General features: G+C 39.9%; 1 protein-coding gene across 3 annotated transcripts in view; it reads left to right on the top strand.

The window, feature by feature from the left end:
• The first annotated feature begins 6,633 nt into the window (after positions 1-6,633).
• The window catches only part of SRGAP2 (SLIT-ROBO Rho GTPase activating protein 2), a 119,845-nt gene continuing 101,584 nt past the window's right edge, over positions 6,634-24,894 (top strand). For 2 of the 3 annotated variants that reach the window (XM_023514563.1, XM_023514562.1), the window contains exon 1: positions 6,634-6,793. The gene's annotated coding sequence lies outside the window, so the exon portion shown is untranslated. The remainder of the gene's footprint in view (positions 6,794-24,894) is intronic. The other variant, XM_023514564.1, reaches the window with a different exon arrangement.

The following is a 24,894-nucleotide window of genomic DNA, read 5'->3' as shown; positions in this document are numbered from 1 at the left end:
TCAGTGCATTCATAGTGATAATCTCTTCTGCAGATGCACAGGCAGCTTGTGACTCTCTGGGTCGCCTTTCTTTTGACTCTGGAGTCATTCCCTCTTAAGTACAGTATGATGTTTTCTTGCTCTTCCTCCTGAAAATTTTTTTAAGTAAGAAAAATACTCCTGGATATTTTGTCTGCTTTTTAGGGATTAGTGTTTGAGGAGGTTTGCAGCTGTTCAGCACATTCCTAAGGGATGCAGCCCCTTTTCTTTAAGTGCCCAAGTATTACACAACCTAAGGCTCTGGGGGTGGGGAAGGTAAAGAGACTGTGCAAACAAATGATAGATGGAAAAGATGTAAAGACAAATTTCAATCTCCTAACCAAATGAAGTTCCGCTGGCTCCAGAGGCCCCAAATAAAATGAAGTTGCAAAACTTCTGGAGCAGGAAACCACTCTAGCAGAGCCTTAATATGCTCCCTATGAAATCACGTCTCGTTGACTTGCTTATTTTCCAGACTGAAATGTGTTTCATCTTTGTTCGTGTTGGCTGGGAAAATTGTCTGTATGGTATATTTGTGATCCCCTCCTCCCACATTTCCTGTACCTCTCCTGCTCCAACTCTGCCCCAAAATAAATGAATGAATTAATTAAAACACCTCGGTTGAAAGGAGGAATACGTATGAAAAAGCATACAAACTCAAAGGACCAGTGTATGAAAAGCTGGAGTAGCAACAAAAGAAACTCAGAATCCTTGAGACACAGACAACAGGGTCTAATGCTGAGTTTTACTTGGCCAAAGACTCTCTTTTAAAAAAATAAAAAATCTTGTGTATAACCCCAATATATGAAACAGGTCCAAGCAGTGTTTTTTTTTTTTGAGACAGAGTCTCACTTTGTTGTGCACAGTAGAGTGCTGTAGCATCGCAGCTCACAGCAACCTCAAACTCTTGGGCTTAAGCGATTCTCTTGCCTCAGCCTCCAAGGAGCTGGGACTACAGACGCCTGCCACAACACCCTGCTATTTTTTGGTTGTAGTTGTCCTTGTTGTTTGGCAGACCCAGGCTGGGTTCAAACCCGCCAACTCCGGCGTATGTGGTTAGCACCCTAGCCATTGAGCTATAGGCTCTGAGCCTCCAAGCACTGTTTTATTGTATATATCTACTTTAAAAAAAAAATTATTTCAGGTTCATTGAGGGTATAATGAACCTGATTGCATTTGTTAGGTAAATTCCCTCTTATAATTGTGTCCCACTACCAAAAGGTATGCCATATACCACAACCCCACATCCTCTTCCCTCCTTCCCTCTCCCCTCTTCCTTGTTCCCCTGCCCTCCATCTTGAATTGATTTGAGTTTTCCTCTTATGAGGGTATGTATTAGATCATCTAAGGGCTTCATATTAGAATTGAGTACGTTGGATTCTTGTTTCTCCCTACTTGTGATACTTCACTAAGAAGAATGTGTTTCAACTCTATCCTGGTTAATATAAAAGATATAGGTCTCCATCTTTTTTAATGGCCGAACAGTATTCCATGGTATACATATACCACAGTTTATTAATCCATTCCTGTGTTGGTAGGCATTTAAGTTGTTTCCACATTTGGGCAATTGTAAATGAGCTGTGACAAACAGTCTAGTGCAATTGTCCTTATGATAAAATGATTTTTTTTTTCCTTTTGGGTAGACGCATAGTAATGGGATTGCAGGATCAAATGGGAGGTCTAATTTGAGTTCTTTGAGGATTTTCCAGGCCTGTGTTTATGAACTAAGAATACTGAAATCAGGATTATGAATAAGTGTTACAATTTTATATCAGTTTCATCATCCAAGATATTTCTGGTTTGGATTTGGGTAGTTCAATATCAAGAAAATCTTGATTCATACAGAAGAGTTATTGTAATCTTGAGATAATTTTAAATTGATTTAGATGTTTGAAAAAAATGAGATTTTTTTGTTTCAAAGTTGAATCACTTATGTTACCTAGCAGCTATTCCCATTCCCCTTCATAAATATTAATTGGATAAGCCCTAACATGTGTAAGAATTCTGTACTACAGAGATTGATAATGAGATGGTGTGATATTGAATCTGTGGCTTCTCACTCCCCAACCCCGGTCTACCATAAACTCAGTATAGGCCCCTGAGTCTTCTGTGGGATGAAATTGAACCTGGCTGCTGTGTGTCAAGTTATGCGTTCACCTATACAGCTTTATCTGAGGAGGCACACGCAGGCTTGAATGAAAAACTAAGCCTGTGAAGAGCTACATTTATTTTAACCAATAGCACATTGTTCAGAGGCTCTGGAGCATGTGGTGATTCTTTATTTCAGAGCTTGCATACAACAAAGCTCACCTAGCAGTCCTTAGGACACTGTGGTGGCATCTAATGTAGAGAAACTGCATCGTGGGTCCGTTGTTCGTTTGAATGGGGATTGCTCATTTGAATGGATGTGCTGCAATTATTTTAATTGAAATGTGATTTTCTATTAATTCCAAAGTATCTCGGGACATAATTGAAAAGCTCCTGCTTATTGAAACCAGTAGCTATCTCACTGTATGATCTAAGGATGGAAATAAATACATGTGATTAAAGTACTTGTGGCACCTTAAAAGTTCTTAAAATTTATTAGTTTTTATTTTATTTTATTTATTTATTTTTGGAGACAGAGTCTTACTCTGTTGCCCTGGGTAGAGTGCTGTGGCATCATAGCTCATAGCAACCTCAAATTCCTGGCTCAAGTGTTCCTCTTGTCTCAGCCTCCTGAGTAGCTGGGACTACAAACATCCACAGCAATGCCTGTCTAGTTTTTCTATTTTTAGTAGAGATTGGGTCTTGCTCTTGCTCAGGCCAGTCTGAAATTCTTGAGCTCAAGCAATCCACACACCTCTGCCTCCCAGAGTGCTAGGGTAACAGGTGTGAACCACTAGGTCTGGCCCCTCTTAAAACTTATTAGTGTTAAGTGATAAGTCATTTTATTTTAAAAGATTTCTACTTTGACTCATCCTCTTTTACTTAACCCATCTTTGTTTACTCATCCTTTCTTTTGAGCGTGCCATGGGGATATGTGCTGTGCGTCCTTTTCCATAGTATCAGGTTGGTTTTGGCTCCCCTGCCTGCTCTGTGACCTGTGGTATACATTTGTGAGCTAGCTGGCCCTCTATTAAAATTCCCTGTTTTATTATAGATCTTTGTCTCTCACACTACTGTGTGATATTGGTATTTTTATAATTACTAACGTACATAATGCTACATCTTGGTCATTTCAGATATAAATGTGTGTACATTTGTGGAAATGAATGGTAGTATCATTTGTATGTGTGTAAAAAGCTATAGGAAAAGAACTAATATAGACCACCAACCCATGTTCTCCCCTAAGAAGCAGATTGAAATCAATTGTCAACTTAAGGGTTTGTAAGATGTGCCTTTTTAAAAAGCAAGTGTAATTGCCTGGTCTAGTTCATGCTTACTGAGAACTTGGGTATCTTGCCAAAATCAACCATTTGATTGATAAAAATATAAATTAAATTATTTAGAATTTTGTAACTGAAACCAGTTTGGAATCTGAAAGTTTTCTTACAGCCAGATGTGGTGGCTCACGCCTGTAATCACAGCAGTCTGGGAGGCTGAGGTGGGTGTATTACTTGAGTTCATGAGTTCAAGACCAGCCTGAGCAAGAGTGAGATGCCATATCTAAAAAAGTAGCTAGGCATTGTCGTGGATTTCTGTAGTCTCAGCTACTTGAGAGACTGAGGCAAGAGGATTGCTTCGCCCAAGAGTTTGAGGTTGCTGTGAGCTATGATGCCATAGTACTCTACCCAGGGCAATCCTTCGTAGAGTTACAAAAAAAAAAAAAAGTTTTCTTGCAATGGAAAAATCCAATGTCATTGAATACCTGTGCCCAAATCTCTCACCATTTCGAATTTGGGGTTGTTTCCTGTTCACCATTTTTTTCTAGATGCTAAGCATTTTGAAAAGTGTGAGTTAATTATACGTATCTGTCCCTCTTAGCTAGTATATATTTTTTTTATTTCCATAGAAATCTTTGAATTTCCCTAGAAAGGTAACTGGACATAACATTATAGAAGTACTTGGCACATAAGCATTAGTGATTTAGGGTACAGAAAGATGATGCCAGGTGCAGGGTGTGAGGGTAGAGAGACAGGTTTAGAACAGTTTCAAGTTCGACTATAATATTCGTTGGTTTGAAGTAACTTCTTGGTTTTAGTTAGACAGACTATTTTATTTGTCTGGTGTGTTCTGAAGCCTGAGTAGGTATCATGTGTTATTTTTTAATAGTTCTTACTACAAAGATATGGAAACAATCCAAGTGCTCATCAATACATGAGTGGATTAATAAAATGTGGTAGACACGTATGTATACCATGGAGAACTACTCGGCCAAATCTCTGGAGAGATTTGGGCACACGTATTCAGTGACATTGGATTTTTCCATTGCTAGAAAACTTTTTTTTTTTTTTTGAAACTCTACCAAGGATTGCCCTGGGTAGAGTACTACGGCATCATAGCACCAAAAAATTGGTGAACTAATAACCTCTTGTATTTACCTGGATGGAACTGGAGATCATTCTTCTAAGTGACGTATTACAAGAATGGGAAAACACACACCACATGCACTCACTATTAAATTGGAACTAATTGATCAACACTTATGTGCACATACAGAAATTATACTTATCAGAAATCAAGGTTGGAGGAGAGGAGAGGATGAGTAAATTCACATGGAACAGGTACAATGCATATTATCTGGGTGATGGGCCCACTTATAACTTTGACCCAAATGCTATAAAAGCACTTTATGTAACCAGAAGGTTTGTACACTCATAATATTCCGAAATAAATTTTTTTTAAAAAATTAAAAAGGAAAATAAAGAATAAGAAATAGAAAAGAAAAAAACAATTATTACTGAAGAATTGAAAAAGCCTTTCTAAGTGAACTCTTTTTTTTTTTTGAGACAGAATCTCAAGCTGTGACCCTGGGTAGAGTGCTATGGCATCATAGCTCACAGCAACCTCAAACTCTTGGGCTTAAGTGATTCTCTTGCCCCAGTCTCCCAAGTAGCTGGGACTACAGGTGCCTGCCACAACACCCGGCTATTTTTTGGTTGTAGTTGTCATTGTTGTTTGGCAGGCCCAGGCTGGATTCGAACCTGCCAGCTCCTGTGTATGTGTCTGGCACCCTAGCTGCTGAGCTACAGGCGCAAGTCTCTGTGAGACCCATAGGAACTGTATTAAAGGGCTACAGCATTAGGAAGGTTGAGAACCACTGCTCTAAGTGAACTCTTAATGCTTTATAAACTGCAGTGCCTGGCAGTGTTCAGCCCTGAATAGAAGCAGCCCTGATTCAAGAACCAAACTACTCTCAATTCACTGTTTTGGCCTTAGGAGTTTGACTGGAGATTGGAAGATGGGAATGGGGAATGAACAAACAGATTGTGATTCTTTGCAGTAGTTGGAAGTACTCTCCTTTAGGATTGATTTGAATTCAAACATTGCTACTTTTGAGCTGTGTGACCTTGAACAAAGTGTTTATTCTTTTTTAGTTGAACTTTCCTCATCTGCCAAATGTGGTTAGAAACCCCCATCTCATCAGGTAGTTGTGGGGTTGAAATTAAACACATGTGTACAGGGCCCAGTCATATTCTAAATATATAATGTCCCTTAATAAATAGTGCTGTAAATGATTCCTACTTTCTGTTTCTCTCCTTAAAGAAATCCAACTTCCAGATGCAGAACTTTCTATTGCTTAAATTAGTACTGTGAACTGAAGAGGTAATAAGTAATTCTTTTGGACCACAATGTTTTCTTTAGAAATAACCATCTAGGTTTAGTATTTTACTGCCCCACTCATGCCGTAGACATGTTAGGGACATAGATGTTAGATATGGTTTGTATTCTTGGTTGTATGGGGACATGAGATCATGACTCAGTCAATGAAACCTCCTTATATATGTTCCCTAGAACTCAAGAGTTTTTAGTGACTTTTTCAGGGTAAATGTCTCCAAAATTGTCTTCATGGATTCCTACAGTAGATAAATTTGTGGGAATTTAGTCTGTTGTGCTCTAGACAAAAGCTCTAACTTTTGTCTTTAACCCTAGAGACCAACCAAATGACTTGGTAGGGTTATGGACTTTGGAGTCAGAGAACCTATACTTTTTCCAGCCAGACAATGCAGAGCTGTTGTTCTAGTCCCTGACTCCCTATTACTTGTCTGACTCTTACTAGCTGTGGGCAAGTCACACCCTCTCTGACCCTCAGTTTTCCTACCAGTAAAATGGGGATAATAGTAGTCTTTTCTTAGGATTAAGTGATGGAACTTGGCTGAGTCAATAGATATAAAGCAGTCACCAAGTTCTTCGAGCATAGGTGCTCACCAGATTCTGCTTCCCTTCTTCCTTCTCTCCCCCTCCTCCTTTCTCTTCTCTCTCCTTCTTGTTATTCTTACTTTCTCCTTTTTTCTGCACTCAGTTTTTAGAAAAGGAGAAAACTAGAGAGATGGGCTTCAGGATAGAGATATCCTTATTTCTGTTTTGGATCCCATTGCTATGATTTTATGACATGGACTACAATTGTAAGATGTTGGGCCTTGTTGCTTACCAAAATGACTTTTCTTTTTACTTGCTGTTTCCCTGCAGGAAGGATCAGAATGTTCTCTCTCCAGTCAACTGCTGGAATCTCCTCTTAAACCAAGTGAAGCGGGAGAGCAGGGACCACACCACCCTGAGTGACATCTACTTGAATAACATCATTCCTCGATTTGTCCAAGTCAGCGAGGACTCAGGAAGACTCTTTAAAAAGGTATAGAGCTATTCCTAATAAAGGAGGTTCTTGGGTGGAGCAATGGCATCATCTTGTAAGTAAAAGAAAGAAAACCTTATTGACCCACTTGACAGGCTTTCCACTGGTCATTCCCTAACATACTTGTGGAGAAAAAAATATTTGAATTGGCCACTTTTTCTTCCTTTCTAAGCTGAATTAATAGTAGCCCTGGGAAAGTAACCATTTTCAAGGTGCAATCTCAGGACTGGCATCATAATTCATGTGGTGCATATGAATAGCATATGCATATGTTAATAATAACTGAGTTTGGGGGAGTTTTCTTAAAGTAAATTGTGATGCTGTTGAAATTTGGGAAACTTCAGTGTCATTCTTCATGTTTTCCTCTTCTAGTTCATTTATCAAATTCATGTAAGTTTGTGTTTTTGCTTTAGTTTTGTCTCTGAGTTCTCATCTTGGCCAAGATGGACTCATGAACTAAGTTATTCTTATCATGACTTACTTTTGTCTTTGGGTCTCTGAATGGTTTTCTTTCTTTTTTCTTTTCTTTTCTTTTCTGTTTCTTTTTGAGACAGAGTCTCACTCTGTCACCCTGGGTAGAATGCCATGGCCTTATAGCTCACAGCAATATCTTGTCTCTTGGACGCAAGCGATCCTCTTGCCTCAGCCTCCCAAGTTGCTGGGACTATAGGCGCCCACCACAATACCCAGCTAGTTTTTCTGTTTTTAGTAGAGATGGGGTCTTGCTCTTGCTCAGGCTGGTCTCAAACTCCTGAGCTCAAGTAGTCTACCCACCTTGGCCTCCGTGAGTGCTAGCTAGGATTACAGGCATGAGCCACTACACTTGGTTTCTGAAGCTCAATTATTATGACAATTCTTGAGTGTAGGGTGAGTGATCTGATGAAATAAAATTCAGAATAATTGCAGAAATCTTAAGGACTTTCTACCAAATTCACCTCACCAGTCTTTGGTGGGACCAGCCTCTTAGAAATCCGGGAGCCTCTTTTCTAAGTTTTTTCACCTTGAGCTCAAAGTACAATGATCTATTCATGAGGTTTGGTTACAAATGGTGGCAAAGGCCTCAGTCACTGTGTATGATAGGCTACATCTACCATTCAACCTCTGTTATCTCCTGAAGAATTTTCAGAAGGCAAATAATCCTCCTACAACTTAAAGGTAGAAAGAAGATACGTAGGGCTATTTAGAATCCATCAATTTACAGTAGACAAAGTCTAGTATTAAGATTTGAGGCTGTGAGAGAAAAGACTATAGTAAATAGGGTTGTGTGATTGATTTAACCATAGCTCTTGGTCAGTTTTCTAATTCTTATTGCTAGGAAGTTTTCCAGCTTTCACTAGATCTGGAATTAATACTTGGTTTCTTCTGTTTTTACCAACCTGATAAAATAACTGATTTAGAATTTTCCATCGGGGTGGGCATGGTGGCTCACGCTCGTAAGCCTAGCACTCTGGGAGGCCAAGGTGGGTGGATTGCCTGAGCTTATAAGTTCAAGACCAGCCTAAGCCAGAATGAGACCTTGTCTCTAAAAATAGCTGGGTGTTGTGGCAGGCACCTGTAGTCCCAGCTACTTGGGAGGCTGAGGCAAGAGAATCTCTGAAGCCCAAGAGTTTGAGGTTGCTGTGAGCTGTGACAACATGGCACTCTACTGAGGGTAACAAAGTGAGACTCTGTCCCCGCCCCCAAATAGAATCTTCCATCTATATAGTTGCATCCATGGAGAGGCTTTCCCTGCGTCTTAGAGACAGAGTATTGAGGGTACAAACATTTCACAAAGAAAAGACAGAAGAGAAAGAAAACTCCTCCCAGAGATGACTGGCTATTTTTAGTGGCCTGGCTGTGCTGTGGTTGCGGCCACACTTCATTTAGGGGTGAGGGTACTTTTCGCCATCTCTTTCATGATTTTCAGCACCTGCTCTAGCTTGCTTGTCACTAATTTGAATTATTCTGCAATACTTGGTGATGCATGTGTGTGACTGAAATTAGAACCTATTTAGGTGAAACTTTGATAGTAATTGATTACCATCTCAGTTCTTCTCTGACCATCGCAACCACTTTGACTATCTCAAGAAGAAAAGGGATTGACTTAGTTTCCACCTCCATTTTCTCTTGTTCATCTGAGAAAAAGCTTTTGTGAGAGGTATTCACTTCCCAAGAATTTACCCAATCTCTCAGCTTCCTTTTCTCCCAGTCTTAGAAGGTAAGAGTCTTATAGCCTCTGCATATCTCAGAGAGGTTTATGCTGAAGGCAGCCAAATAGCAAAGCCATGAGTGTATGTTCCTAACTCTTCAAATGTCCCAGACACATTTCACCAAAGACCTGAGTGTATAACATGATACAAGGCTTGGGGCATAGGACCTCCCGGCAGGAAAATCTCCCCAAGAATATTTCTGGCCCTGAACTCAGGGCTGACCTCCTTAAGTTATGCATTTCTATGCTTGAAAATAAGGAAGAACTTCGGATTTCTCACAGGACTTTAGTATATTTCATTGAAAAAAGCACTGTACGTAAGTTTATAGCTAAATATATTTTGACAAACTAAACACATCTGTGTAATCAGCTGCCAGATCAGTAATCATGGCATTTCAGCACCCCATGCTCAGGTTCCCTTCTAGCCACTCCCCACCACCAGATCCTGAAGGATAACAGTCCTGACTGGTTTTCCTCATTCACCATTATGTTTGTGAGTTTATTCACACTGTTGTATACAGTTGCTGATCATAGGACTTATAGTAGGACTTTCTCTTGGTCTTTATAACTTTGTATCAGTTAAATTGTGGTTGATTGAAGACAGGCATAGGATTGTTGAATGGCCAATGAGTGCTGTCCCACAGGGTGAATAGTCTCCCCTCTCTCTCTCTTCCTTGGGATTCCAGAATAGGCAGAGAACTCTAAGGTAGAAGTGGGTTGACAGATCATGAGAATAGAAGTATTCAGTTTTGGCTGGGGGAGAGCCACTCTGCTTTCTAAAAACATTCTTAATGCCCCAGTTTTAAATCTCTTTTGTTTAGAGTGTTGTGCATGTAAAGAATTAGAGTCGCACTGGTTAATACGTAGCAGTCAACCTAGAGACCTACGGAATGTGCCTGGCAGGTCTGTCAGTTATGTTAAGCCCAGAATCTCCCCTGGGCTTGCTTTGTCAGAGCAGAGGCCTCTTCCAAATCACCCTTTGTCTTGGGCTTAGCTCCATTATTAACTCTGAGACCTTGGACAATTACATCTTTCTGTGCCATAGTTCCTTAAACTTTAAGAGAAGAGTTTGTGCTATATGATCCCCATGGGATCATCTAAATCCAATATACCACAATGCTGTGATGACAAGGGCATCCTATACTGGGGGCTTCCATCTGGTTGTTGGGTAACCTTTGTTAAATTGTGATAGGTAAATTGCACTCCCGGAGATAAGGACAAACAAAAGTAGGTGTGGGCTTGGAGAGAGCTAGCTGAAGCAAATGAAGACTACATTTCTTGAGGAATGAAGCATTGTTTCAGGTGCTACTAATCTGCAGAGAGATTAGCAGCCAAGAGATGCCAAACTGAGATCCAAATGCATAAACTAGATAGGTATATCTTTTGGATTATTAGTAAATTTGGTTCCAGCCAGCAAAAGGAAAATCCATTTCTCTGAAGATACAGACTTCAGAAAAAGTTACCTTTATATCTGGTTCAACTGTGGACACCTGTGCTTCATGTGAATTTGAATCTATTTGTTGCTAGCAAAAATCACAGATTTTCTTTTTTAAATTCTTTTAAAAAATATGTAAAACTTAATGATTCCCTGGCAAAAATAATAATGATAAATAATGATAAATAATGATGATTCACTGGTAAAAAATAATTATTATATTATTATGATAACACAAGACAGTATTTTTTTGAACCCTTATTGCCAGGTACTGTGTTGAATACCTGATGTGCATTATCTCTTTTAGTCCTTACAATAATCCTATAAGGTACTTTTATTATTGTCATCTCTATTTTATAAAGGCAGAAATTGAGGCTTAAAGACATTAAGCAAAAATGGAGTGAAACTGGCATTTAAATCCAGTCTTCTGGCTCTAAAACCCAGTGTTTTCATCTGAATGTACTCTCGAGGTATGGTGTGCAGGGAAGTTAGTATTATGGATTTTCTTATTCTTTTCATTGAACTCAGATTTTGCATTTAGTTATAGAACTAAACTAATCTTTTCTTTTGCACATAAACCTTCAAAGGATATGGAGGTGTTAAACACCAACATTGGATTGTTGCTCCTACCTGGGGTTGAGGCAAGCAGCTGCAAGTTGGGAGTCAGGGAGGGCAGTATGTTTATTCTCCCTAGGGATGGAATCTCTCTGCTGGGCAAGAGAGAAACAAAGACTCATTAAATGTGAGAACTAGCCAAAACTATGGCTCACAGCTAGTTTAACTAATTTAGGGGGGATTAGTGTAGCTACACAATTGGCCCTGTGTGCTACTGAACCCCCTTCCAGGATGCACCTAGCTAGCCCTCTGGTTTGTGGTTATGTCTGCTGGGACCTATTTTACATTTTGCATAAGCCCTGTTGGAGATTCCTTTAGCTAAATATAACATCTGGAGAAAGTAGCCTCCTTTCCATAGCTTAGAAACAGGCCGACTTTGTCTAGGACTCCAGGGAAAATGGAGCCTGTTTGGTGCTCCTGACATCTCCTTTCATGTAATGAAAGCTCAGTCTGTTTAATCCCAGTAGGAGCTAAGGTCTGGGCAAATATTATTGCTGCCACCTTCATTTGTTTAATGCAGTGGCTTCAAAAATGGTGGCCAAACGCTGCCAAATTTGACTCCCATCTTCATGTGGTCTCTGGAAGAGGCATGTTCTAAAGACTCTCACCAAGAACAGAAATACTTTTTCCCACTTGCTTGGTTTAAACTGGAGTAAACTTGGGTGTGCTCTATCCCACACGAGAGAGGACAACCCTGTTCTCTCTTCCTCTTTTTACTTAGCTGGAACACTTTAAAAGTACCACTGACTTTTCTGTCACTGTTTCTAGCCCTTGACGGCTGCTCACACTTTTTGGAAGCAGGTCAGTTCAGATAGTCATAACACTCTCAATTACATCCTTGTTTTTATAGTGCTCCAGTTCTCTTTTTTTGCCTTTAGTATGCTAAGTTTCTGCAAAAACACAGGTTAAATTGAGAAAGCCAGGTCATATTCCCTATTGACCAGTAGTTTTCAACTGTACCTGTGCATGAAAACTACGTAGGAAGTTAAAAGACATTTTTTGTGACCTCAGATAGATAAAGGTTTCTTAGGATGTAAAAAGCATGAACTAAAAAAAAAAAAGATGGGCAGCTCCTATGGCTCAAGGAGTAGGGTACTGGCCCCATATGCCAGAGGTGGCGGGTTCAAACCCAGCCCTGGCCAAAAACTGCCAAAAAAAAAAAAAAAGAAGTTATTTAATTAAAAATTTAAAAAAAATTTAAAAAAAGATAAATTAGATTTCATCAAGTCTTGGACTTTTGTTCTAGGAAATATATTGTTTTGTTTTGTTTTTTTTGAGACAGAGCCTCAAGCTGTCCCCCTGGGTAGAGTGCTGTGGCATTACAGCTCACAGCAACCTCCAACTCCTGGGCTCAAGTGAGTCTCTTGCCTCCGCCTCCCAAGTAGCTGGGACCACAGGCGCCCGCCACAACGCCCGGCTATTTTTTGGTTGCAGCCGTCATTGTTGTTTGGCGGGTCCGGGCTGGGGATTCGAACCCGCCACCTTAGGTGTACATGGCTGACGCCTTAGCCGGTCGAGCTATAGGAGCCAAGCCGGAAATACATTGTTAAGGTTGTGAAAGACAAGCAAGCCACAGACTGGGAGAAAATATTTGCAAAAATATATATACACATATATATTTTGTAATGATTTATATCGAAATGTAAAATAAAGAACTCTTATAACTCAATAATAAGACAAACTACCCAAATTTTCAAAGATGGGAGAAATATTTTAATAGATATTTTACTAATGAAACTATTGAGGTGACCCATCAGCCTATGAAAAGACACTCAGTACCATGAATCATCAGGAAAAGGCATATTAAAACTATAAGGGGTATACTACATACTCACTAGAGTGGTGAAAATTAAAACAACTGACAATGCCACGCATCAGTGAGGATGGACAGAACTCTCATACGTTGCTGGTAAAAATGTAAAATGGTACAGCTACTCTGGAAAATAGTTTGGCAGTCTCATAAAGTTAAATACATATGTACTTATCATATGACCCAGCAGTTTCAGGCATTTCTAGATACTTACTCAAGAAAAATAAAAGCATATATCTACTCAGAGACTTGTGCCTGAATATTCATAAAGCTTTTATGGTAGGCTGAATAATCCCCCAGCCCCCTGCTGCAGAGATGTTCATGTTCTAACCTCTAGAACCTATGAATGTACATTATGCATGTAAGACTTTGCCAATGTGATTAGTTTGAGGATCTTGTGATGGAGATAGTATGCTTGATTATCCAGGTGGGCCCTCAGTGCAACCATAAGTGTCCTTAGAAGAGGGGGATTACAGATAAAAGAGAAGGCTATGTGGTAGAAGCAGAGGGAAGCAGCATCATAGAGAAAAGATGCTATGCCCCTGGCTTTGAAGATGTCCATGAGCCAAGGGAAAGGATGGCAGAAAGGGCAAGGAAATGGATTCTTCCTGAGAGCCTTCTCAGCAAAGGCAGCCCTGCAGACACCTTGATTATGGCAGCCCGGTGAGATTAGTTTTGGAGTTCTGACCTCCAGAACTAGAAGAGAATAAATGGGTGTTGTTTTAAGCTGCCAACTATGCAGTAATTTTTTACAGGTGCCATAGCAAACTAATACTTTATTTATAATAGCCAAAACTGGAAATAATCCATTAGCAGATGAACGGAAAAACATATATGAATACAAGGCAGCAATAAAAAGAAACAAAATACTAGATAGATACAATGTAAATGAACATTATACTGCTTAAAAGAAGCCAAGCAACAATGAGTACATTCTGTATGATTGCATTTATACACAGGTTTAGAACATATAAATCTCTCTAGTGTTAGAAAACAGATCAGTGATTACCTTGGGGTCAGGGTGGGGATGAAAGATTGACTGAAAAGGGACACCAGGGAATTTGTATGGTTATAAAACGTTATGTAATCTTTATCCTGGTGGTGCATTTGACAAAATTTATTACCCATTTAAAATGTATACTTAAAATGTGTACATTTTATTGTATGTAAATTATACCTCAATAAAGTTGATTTAAAAGATAATTTTAAACTACCCGTGCCAAGGTCCTGCCTCAGTGCAATGGAATCAGAGTCTCTGGAAAGGTCCTGGCCAGTTGTTGCAGACAGCCAAGGTTGAGCACCACTGCTGTACTGTTTTCCATCTTGTGCAAACTGAAGAGCACAGAGGACATCTGTTTGTCTACATAAGAGCTCATGTTTGCCCCTGTGACACAGTGTTGAAGCATCTAGGTCAGTGTCTCTGGGCAACCCATTGTGGTTTCTTTCTTTACTCTTGAAGGGTGATGAAGGATGAATTAGTTTCAGATAAAATCTGGTGACAAAGGGTGAGTCTGGCTTCCTTCACACTGCAGGAAGTGGGGAGGAATGCAAGAAGTGTGTTGAAGGAGGAAGGTAAGAGGCTCAATTAATACTTTTCTCCAGGGCCCTTAGATGTTAAACATGTCCTTTCACCATTAGTATGTCTGTCATAAGAGAATTGCCACGATAGTCAGATTTCCTTTGGCAGTACACCTTACCTATCATTGTATTCCCTTTGCTCTAGGATAGGATTTCTTAGGAATTCTTTGAGTCCAGCTGTTTGGCACATGTGAACAGAGAGAATGATAATGCTTTGAGAACGCACATTGGGTGATGTTATTGTCATAAATAAGAAGAGGAGAAGAAATAACCCCCAATGCTGGTCTAGTTGAATGTCCCTGGTAGATAATGTTGGTTGAATGAATGGAAAACGAATGGTCTCCAAAAGGTTGTCTCACTGTATTCTGCCCCCTTGAGAAAGGGTTTAACTTTTTGGGGTAAAGAATAGATGAGTGATTTAATCTTCCCTGTCTTCTCCAGCCACCGTACCTTCCCTTCCCCACTGAACTCAGTATCTGTCATTGACTGAATTTCCTTCATATTATAACACGGTCACTAACTAAAGTGTTGCACGGTGCTTTGTAGACAGCTGTTCCTGTTGCCCCATTTATCTTTTTGGTAGCAAAAGTCTGTTCTGATTAACTGAGCTTTATTCTCTTATATCTGATGAAAAGATCCTCTTTGGAGAAAAGAATAGGATGTGAAGCTGAGCTTATTTGAATAGGGGATGGAAGGCTGCCAGCTACTTCAAAGGTATCTATCTCTGCTGATAAGGGGCATCAGGTTTGCTGCCAAAGCCGACACTGAGGGGAGCTTTGCAGCTCATGCTGTTGGTGGTGTTTTAGCTTTGGTTTCTGTGACACTAGGTCAGCAGCATCCGTATGCTCTCCCTGGAGGCTTCTCTCTGGGTGGTCCAGACCTTTTTTTTAGAATTAGGAAGATGCAGCTTAAAGAGAATGTGTGCATCAAAGATGTCTGCAGTCTTTTGCTTAAGTTACTTTGCTAACTTAAACCAAAAAGCTTTGCTTTGGGGTGTTTTTTTCTTTTTGTTGTTATTGTTTTTGTTAAATTAACTAATTAATTATTTTTTGAGACAGAGTCTCACTCTGTTGCCCAGGTTAGAGTACATGGTGTTGCCCTAGCACACAGAAACCTCAAATTCCTGGGTTCAAATGATAGTCCTGCCTCAACCTCTAGGGTAGGTGGGACTACAGGCACCTGCCACAACACTGGTTAATGTTTTTATTCTTTTTTTTTGAGACAGAGTCTCATTATGTCACCCTCAGTAGAGTGCTATGGCGTCACAGCTCACAGCAACCTCAAACTCTTGGGCTTAAGCAATTCTTTTGCCTCAGCCTCCCAAGTAGCTGGAGCTACAGGCACCTGCCACAATGCCCAGCTCTTTTTTTGTTATTGTTGTTGTAGTTGTCATTGTTGTTTGGCAGGCCCTGGGCCAGATTTGAACCTGCCACCTCTGGTGTATGTGGCTGGCACCCTAGCCGCTCAGCCTTCTCCTTCTTCTTCTTCTTCTTCTTTTTTTTTTTTTTTTTTTGAGACAGAGTCTCCCTTTGTCACCCTTGTAGAGTGCTGTGACATCACAGCTCACAGCAACCTCAAACTCTTGGGCTCAAGTGATTCTCTTGCCTCAGCCTCCCAAGTAGCTGGGACTATAGGCGCCCACTACAATACCTGGCTAAACTTTTCTATATTTAATAGTGTCGGAGTCTTTCGCTCAGTTTGCTCTAGAACTCCTGAGCTCAAACCATTCTCCAGCCTCAGTCTCCCAGAGTGGTAGTTCTATAGGTGTGAGCCACTGTGCCTGTCCTCCTTTTTAGTGTTTTAGTTCTTCGATATCTGTCGGTCTTTTTGGAAAGAACTCGAGCTGCTGTGTTGAGAATATTCAAAGGCATAATGGTACTTTGATTTTTATAAATCAAAGGATGATTAAGAGAATCTGAAGAAGAGCAATTTAATGAATGGAGTGTGAGAAAGAGAGGTGCAGCGGGCAGAAAACGAAAGCGTCCGAGTGCAACCTGAGGATCTGAATACTGCCCTAAATTAGAAAATCACATAGCCAGTAAGTATTTTAGTGCATACTATAAAGAAGGCATTATGGTAGCTGCTCAAAAATCACACTGAGGAGTAAGATTTGCTTCCGGGGAGCTTAGAGCTTAGTCTATTTATCTTACAGAACTTTCCGTGGAATGATGGTGATGATGACAATAAGAGCACTTTTCATAAAATGCCTACTGTGAACACCACCCACTGTGATGGGCCCTAAATGTATATTTTCTCTGATCCTTTATTTTTGTAAGTCCCCTCCCCCAACTTTTTATAGAAGTATAAAATACTTAGGGAAAGTTCCCAATTTAGTGAAGTATGCAATGCAGTGAATGGTAACCAGCACCCTGATAAGGAAAAACTGTCACCAGTATCCCATGGGCCCCCCTTTGCCCTCTTCTGGTCCTTGCCCCCGAAGGGAGGCCACTATCCTGACTTCTAACACAATATAAGTATTTTCCTGTTTTAAACATTTTTTATGTAGGCTCACACCTGTAATCCCAACACTCTGGGGGGCTGAGGCAGGAGGATCTCCTGAGCTCACAGGTTCAAGACCAGCCTAAGCAAGAGCAAGACCCTGTCTCTAAGAATAGCCAGGCGTTGCGATAGGCATCTATAGTCCCAGCTACTTCGGAGGCTGAGACAAGAGAATCGCTTGAACCTAAGGGTTTGAGGTTGCTGTGAGCTGTGACAATCTGGCACTCTACCAAAGGTGACAAAATGAGACTGTCTCCAAAAAGTGTAAACAGAATCATAATATTCTTTCAACAATTTAAAGATATCTTCCTTTTGTCTCCTGGCTTCCACTGTTTCTGATGAGAAGTCCGTTGTGGTTCTTAGGTTTTTATTATTGCTTACTATTGTATATAGTATCCCTTTTTTTTGTTACTTTTAATAATTTTTCTTCATCTTTAGGTTTCAGAAGTTTGACTATGATAAGAGTCTAAGTGTGACTTTCATTGTATTCATTTTGCTTGGATAAAACAATATTTAGAATTGTAGACAGTGATTTTTCTTCATTTTGGGAAAATTTTAGAAAATTTTTTTTTTGTCTTGTCTCTCTATCCTCTCGCTTGTATATTTGACTGCTTGATACAGTCCCAGAGGTTCAACTATTTTTTTGTGTGTCCCTTAGTTTAGATGATTTCTAAAGTTTACCAGTTCCTTCTTCTGTTGCATACAGTATGCTGTTCTTCCAATACCATCCAGTGATTTTTTAATTTCAGATATAGTATGCTTTAGTCTTATAATTTCCACTTGGTTCTTTTTTTATAGTTTCTGTATTATCTCCTGAAGTGAAAATTTCCTATTCCTTCACTCATTGTGTCCATCTCTTCGTGTAGATTTTTTCTTGCTTTCTTTTCTAAAGATGAGCTCTTGCTGTGTTACATAGGCTGTACTTGAACTCCTGGGCTTAAGTGATCCTCTTGCCCCATCTCCCCAACTATCATGTGGGTATTTTAAAAACATACTTGGCAGTTGTTTAAAATTTATTGCCTACTGCTTCCAGAAGTTTTCTTTTGACCATGGATCACATTTCTTTATTTTTTTACATGTCTACTAATCTTTTATTACATATTAGACATTGTAGATGATATGTCATAGAGACTCTAGGTGTGCTTATCTTCCTCTAAAAGTGTTAAATTTTATTCTAGTGGTACAAAATTAAACTAATCTAGTAGAACAGCTTTAAATTACTGACTGACCATCTTGAGTGGGCTTGGTTTTATGCTTTGTTAATCTGGGTATATTTTGGTTTTGGCTGTAGTCCTGAAACATTTTTTTTATCCTCTTCATTTTTTTATTAAATCATAACTATGTACATTAATGCATTTATGGGTACAATGTGCTGATTTTATATACAATTTGGAGTGCTTACCTCAAACTGGTTAACATAGCCTTCACCTCACTTACTTAATATTGTGTTAAGACATTTATACTCTACTCTTAATAGATTTGACACATACCCTTGCAATATACACCATAGGTGAGGTCCCACCGATTACCCTCTCTCCACCCAACCTTGCCCCTCCCCTATCCTGATATATTCTATACATTTAAGGTATGGTCTTTCTAGAGTTTCAATAGAAAGCCAAGACATTTATCAAGCCCCCATCTAACTTGGCAGGCTTTGAACTCCAAATCCCATCTTCCCTACAGTAGGCAGCCCCTGAAATGACCAACTATCCCAGTTTGCCTTGGGTTGAGATGGTTCTTGGGACATGAAACTTTCAGTTGTATCCATTCTACTCTTTATAGGCTTTGGGTAGTTTCCAGTTTGAGGCTATTATGAATAATGTTGCTATGAACCTTATATCGGAAGGTTGTTCTTCTTTCCAGCATATCATTGAACCTGGCCACAATCTAGGCTTTAAGGATAGTGTATTCAAAACCTGCCTTTCCCTCACTTCCCTTCTCCCCCTTTTTCCTTCTCCCTCTCTCTTATTCTTCTCTCCTCCCCTTTCCTCTCCCTTTTCTCTCCTTATCCTCTTCTTCTCCTTTCTCCCCCCTTTTTCCTCCCTCCCTTCCTCCTTTCCCTCTATTCTTTTGAATAGTCTTTTAAAATGTTATGGTGCATGTGTATTACAGAAAATTAGGAAATCCAGAAAGTAAAAGTATGATTTTTAAAAAGAAGATTGTATTATACATACTATTTTGTAATCTGCTATTTTAGTAAAGATCTTTACCTTTATATTTCTGTAAATTTTCATCTTATCTAAAACCCAGGCCATGCAAACATGTCCCTATTGTCCTAAAAATATCCTTGACAACTGATTTATCCGAGCCAGTATTTAATGCACACTAGGTTTATGTCCCTTAAGTCTCCTTTAATCTAATACTATTCTCTTTCCATGACACTGACTTGTTGGCAAGACCAGGCCCGTTGTCCTTTGAAATATCTCACCTTCTAGATTTATCTGTTTGCTTACTTGTGTTGTTGTTTAGCTTCTGCCTGTATCCTGTATTTCCTATAAATTGAAAGTTGGTTCTAAAGGCCTAAACAGACTCAAGTTACACATTTTTGATTTAGGATGCATAATAAGTGATGTTAAATTACTTCACTTGGTATCACATCAGGAAAATTGTACATAGTATCTATTCAACCCACCAATAGTGATACTAATATTGACTCCCTAGAATAGGAAGGTAATAGTCTGAACTTCCGTTTTATAGTTACATTTTTTTTCTCATATGATAACAAGCTGATTATAAGATGTTGTGCATGGTGTCATCATATAAATGTTGTCATCATGCAACTGTAATAATTTAAATATCAGTTGATAAATTTAGACAAGTTACATCTCTTAAACTGCAAGATGCTTCTCTGAGAAAAGGAGAGGATTGTTAATACAACTCATCAGGCACCACGTAAATGGTAGTTTACAAAAACTTATTAGTCTCAGGAGGAACTATGCACACTAATGGTGTGTAAACTGACTAGGTATCAATTTTTTATTATACAATTCACAGCAATAATAAAAAATGATAACTAATTCTAAATGAGAGTGAATCATGCCCAGGGACTGTGCTAAGTACTTTACATGTATTAACCTATTTAATCATCGCAACAACCCTTAGAGATGAGTGCTGGTTTTATCATCCCCTTTTGTAGATAAGAGCATCAGCAGGCAGGTTAAGCAGTTTTACTCAAGGTTATACAGAGGGTTGATGGGAAAATTGGGATTCAAGCCGAGGCATTTGGCTTCCCCAATCTCTTCAAGTCCTCATGCTCTGCTGCCTCGCCTGTAGGAAGGTGGCTGTCATCTCAGGGAATTAATGGCTCATGCATTCTGCTCATACGTTCCTATACTTCTGTCAGGCTAACGCTTCCATTGTGCGATTCTGCTTCCTGCCCAGCTTGTCCACAGAGAGTATGCACCCTTGGTTTTTGCCTCCCTTCTTTCAGGACCCTCCTATTTATATTTGTTGAGAGTTTTCCTTTGATTTCTTCCTGCTCGTCTGAGCATGATTTTCATTTAAAATGAGAACAAAATTTAAATTTTCCTTCTTTTGAGGTAATCATGTGTTTTCCATTTTCATCTTCTTCGTTCCTTAAAATACTGTACATTTTCTGATCTCTTATTTGATAGTTTTTCTATCTAATCCTACCTTTCTTTGCTTTTATGGCTAGCCCTGGTGGTTTTTGTTTTGTTTTTATTTTTCTTCTTTCTCCCCATGCTCCACAAATCATTTGGGTCTATATCCAGATTTCCCCAGCATTTATTCAACATGAAACTTTTAGTTATAGATTAACTTGAATTGTCTGCACTAATTATTCACATGACCCAGGCTCAGCACCTGTAGGTCAAGGGGCTAGGGTGCCAGCCATATACACCAGAGCTGGGGGGGAGGCGGGGGGTGCACTGCCAAACAATGACAGCTACAACCAAAGAATAGCTGGGTGTTGTGGCAGGCACCTGTGGTCCCAGCTACTTGGGAGACTGAGGCAAGAGAATCGCTTGAGCCCAAGAGTTGGAAGTTGCTGTGAGCTCTGACTCTACGGCACTCTACTCAGGGTGAGATAGTGAGACTCTGTCTCAAAGCAAAACAAAACAAAACAAAAAACCCTAGGAACCTAGGAGCATCCCACTTCATGGTCTCAAGAGCTCTCAGAATCATCTTCTTGGTAAGCTAAATCGTTATTGCTAAGACCCAGGAACAAGACTGAAAAGTAACATTTTCTGTTTTTATTTTATTTTTCCTCTTATTTTTAAGCAGACAACCCCAAACCTCGTTAGCTTTGAGGGTTTTTTTTTAATTGTAAAAGTAATATATGCTTTTGAAACACACTGTGGAGAAAAACAAAAACAATAAAAAGAAGATAATGATTACTTGGAATCATTACTCACATTTTGTTGTATTTCTAATCTCTTTTCTATGCATATTTTTCTTTAGAAAAGGAGGATCATATTGTATAATATGTTATATGTATATTTTTCAAATTTAACATTTTGAGTAAGCATTTTCCCTGTGCCATTGCATCTTCTTTAAAAACATTGCTTTTTGGCTTGGCGCCTATAGCGGAGCGGCTAGGGCGCCAGCCACATGCACTGGAGCTGGCAGGTTCGAATCCAGCCTGGACCTGCCAAACAACAACAACTTCAACCAAAAACTAGCCGGGCATTGTGGCGGGTGCCTGTAGTCCTAGCTACTTGAGAGACAGAGGCAAGAGAATCACTTAAGCCCAAGAGTTTGAGGTTGCTGTGAGCTGTGACGCCACGGCACTCTACCAAGGGCGACATAGTGAGACTCTTGTCTCAAAAAAAAAAATTGCCTTTTATGACTATATAGCATTCTGTATTTGGCTATCCCATAGCTTATTCATACATTCCTTCTGGTTCTTTGGTTATCTTGTGTTAACCCTGCCTTAGACCATGTTCTCATATGTAGAAGCAATCCAGAATCTCATTCTTATCTTCTTGGGAGTCACTTGTTTTTAGAGTGACTAGGTGGCCTGTGCTTTCATGTGGAAATACCCTACTTTCATTTAATATAAGGCAAGGAGAGAGGATTCCCCCCCTTCTTCTTTCTCTTTTTCTTCCTCTTCTGTCTTCCTCATTGTCTTTGAGCTCAGCTGGGAACCTGGTCCTCAGAGCTGTGCCTCACTCTGGGCCCTGGCTGCCTCCGTGGAGTTCTCTCACTATGCTAAGTTTCAGTTTCCTCATCTTTACATAAGAAAATTACTCATAAGCTTACTCGTCCTTCCCAGAATGTCAGGTTCCTTATCGGTAAAACCCGGGAACGAAGTGCTCTGCAGAGTTATGTTATGGCCAGATGATGTCTGGTTATGTAGAAGAGTGTGCATCTTGTGCCTTCTCCCTGCTAGGGTGGTCTTTGCATCGCTAAGCTAATCTTCGTTTTAGCAGTGTGTTATCATATAGGGTAGAAAGGAAATAGAGAAGGCAAACTGGGAGATCTAGTCTCTAACTTTAATCATCTCTTCTCCAAAGCCAAGATAATCCAAGCCTTCTGCCCACATAAGCATAGCATCCTTTCCTGCCTTGCCTCTTCCCATGACCTTGTTTTGCTTTTGATGTTCATTTTGAGGGCGGAGAGAAGAAAAATGCATTTTCTTTTGCTGCTCTCTGAGTCAGTGGCCTTTCTGGGCCTTGGAGTTCATAGGCAAGGAAAATTGCGGAGACTACCTGACCCTTCTTTCAAGGACTCTTAAAAAACAAAAAGGGAAAAAACAATATTGCTTTATTTAGATTTAGGAGCACTACCAGTCCATTCAGTTCAATTTAGTAATATTGTTTGATTGTGTATAATTGCTCAGTATTCAAGTTGGCACCATGAAAGGGCTATAGAGCAGGCTTTAAACATGATTCAAGATCTTAGATTTCTTACATCTCAGCTGAATAGACAGGCCAGAGACTTCTGAAGTAGGTTACAACTTAACATGGCAACTTAATGAGTGGTACAGATAATTGGTTGTCTAAATAGGAGCTTGGAAAAGGAATAGATTCATGAGAGGAGAGTCAGGAAAGCATCATAGAGTTGAAAGAATTGGGCTGATGTTCTTTTAATTACCTGCTGTCAGGGAACTCAATTATTCTTATCTTATGGAAATATCTTTTAAATGTTTCCATATTATCTGATACCAACTTCTTCTCCTGCCTCTTTGTCCCCACTAGAGATGCCAGTCATGAGTCTGACAGCACAGAGGCTCCTGTTTGGCCAGCAATGGGAGAAATACATGGAAAGAGCTTGAACCCTGAGTACGGAAGGCTTTGGATGGCAGCTAGAGGAGTTCAAACTACAGGTCAAAGAGAGCTGCTATTCACCATCTTAGGCAGGGCAATGAAATCTTGAAAACTATTATTTCCAGTAGCATTGGGGCCAGTATTTGGTGTAGTTTGGGGTAGAAGAAACTATTTGGGAGCGGTTGTCATAATTCAGAGTGATAATGGAAACTGGAACAAGGAGATTCACTAAGAGACAAAGCAAAGGCATTATGGACAGGACCCGATGACCTGATGTGAGGTGGGAGGACGTAAACACTAGAGAAAGGAGTCAAAATTCACTTACTCATTCAACATAGTAATGCAACAGATGTTTATAGTGTGCCTTCTGTGTTCCAGGCACCACACTAGTCACTGGAAAACAGCAAATAACAAAGAGCTTTTTTTTTGAGACAGCCTCTTTGTTGCCCCTGGTAGAGTGCTGTCCAGTCATAGCTCACAGCAACCTCAGACTCTTAGGCTCAAGCAATTCTCTTGCCTCAGCCTCCTGAGTAGCTAGGAGTACTGGCACCTGCCACAGCACCTGGCTATTTTTAGAGACGAGGTCTTGCTCTAGTTCAGATTGGTCTTGAATTTGTGTGGGCAATTCACCCACCTCAGCCTCCCAGAGTTCTAGGATCATAGGTGTGAACCACCGTGCCTGGCAACAAAAAGTTGTTGCCTACGTGGAGCTTATATTCTATTAGGAGGAATGGACAATGCATAAATGAATTAATAAATATAAATATATATCAGATGATGATTAAATAGAACAGAGTAGACAGGACGGGATGCTAAGGATATTGTTATTTTATACAGGGTGATCACAGAAGGTCTCACTGATGAGACAGCATTTTAATTGATTCTTAGAGGAAATGAGGGATTTTGCTGTTAGCTCTCCTGTGAGGAAAGTATTTCAGGCAGCAAACAGTGTATGTCTAAAGCCATGAGGTGGGAACATGAGTAAAGAAGCCTTGTGCAGGGGAGGCAGGAAGAAAAGCGATAGGAACCTTGAAGGCTGTGTTAACCAGTTGGATGAAAATATTTCAAATTGTATATAAAACCAGTACATTGTACCCCATGATTGCATTAATGTACACAGCTATGATTTAATTTAAAAAAAAAGAAAAGAAAACTGGTAGGAGATGTAGTTTGGGGCAGGGGACAGACTGCATCAGGAAGGGCCTTGAAAGCCACTGGGGAGCCACTGGAGTATTTGGAGAAGGACGGTACAGTCTGGCTCCTATTTAAATAGGATTGTTATGGGTTCTGTGTTAATTAAGAGAAGATTAAGGGAGGAACAAGATGGAAGCAGGAAGGGAAGAGCAGTCAAGGAGACTTTTTTGTGTATACATAATGTAGGCAGGAGGTGATATTGTATTGAAACAGGGTGGTGGTGGCTTTGGAAGTGGTGAGAAGTGGTTATCTGAGATGTATTTTAAAGTGGAGCCAATAGGATTTGATGCTAGATTCAGTATGGCACATAAGAAAAAGAACAGTCAAAGATGACTCCAAGCATTGTGGCCCAGGCCATTGGAAGTTGGAATTGTCATTTACTAAGTGAAGTGTATGAAAGAACCACTGATTCTAGCCCACCCCGGTAATTTAGTGAAGAATCTGAGAGCCAATGAGAAGCAACTTCCCTTAGTTCACCCAGTTAGATAGTAGTAGAGATGTGACCAAGACCTATCAGGTCTTCTAACTTTTAGCCACTGCTCTGTCCAGGATACA

This window comes from Otolemur garnettii, unplaced genomic scaffold, assembly GCF_000181295.1.
Source record: "Otolemur garnettii isolate 467f Iridium unplaced genomic scaffold, OtoGar3 scaffold00055, whole genome shotgun sequence".
Classification (NCBI taxonomy): Eukaryota; Metazoa; Chordata; class Mammalia; order Primates; family Galagidae; genus Otolemur; species Otolemur garnettii.
Note: the sequence above shows the minus strand (reverse complement) of the source record. Positions and strands in the feature narration are given on the sequence as shown.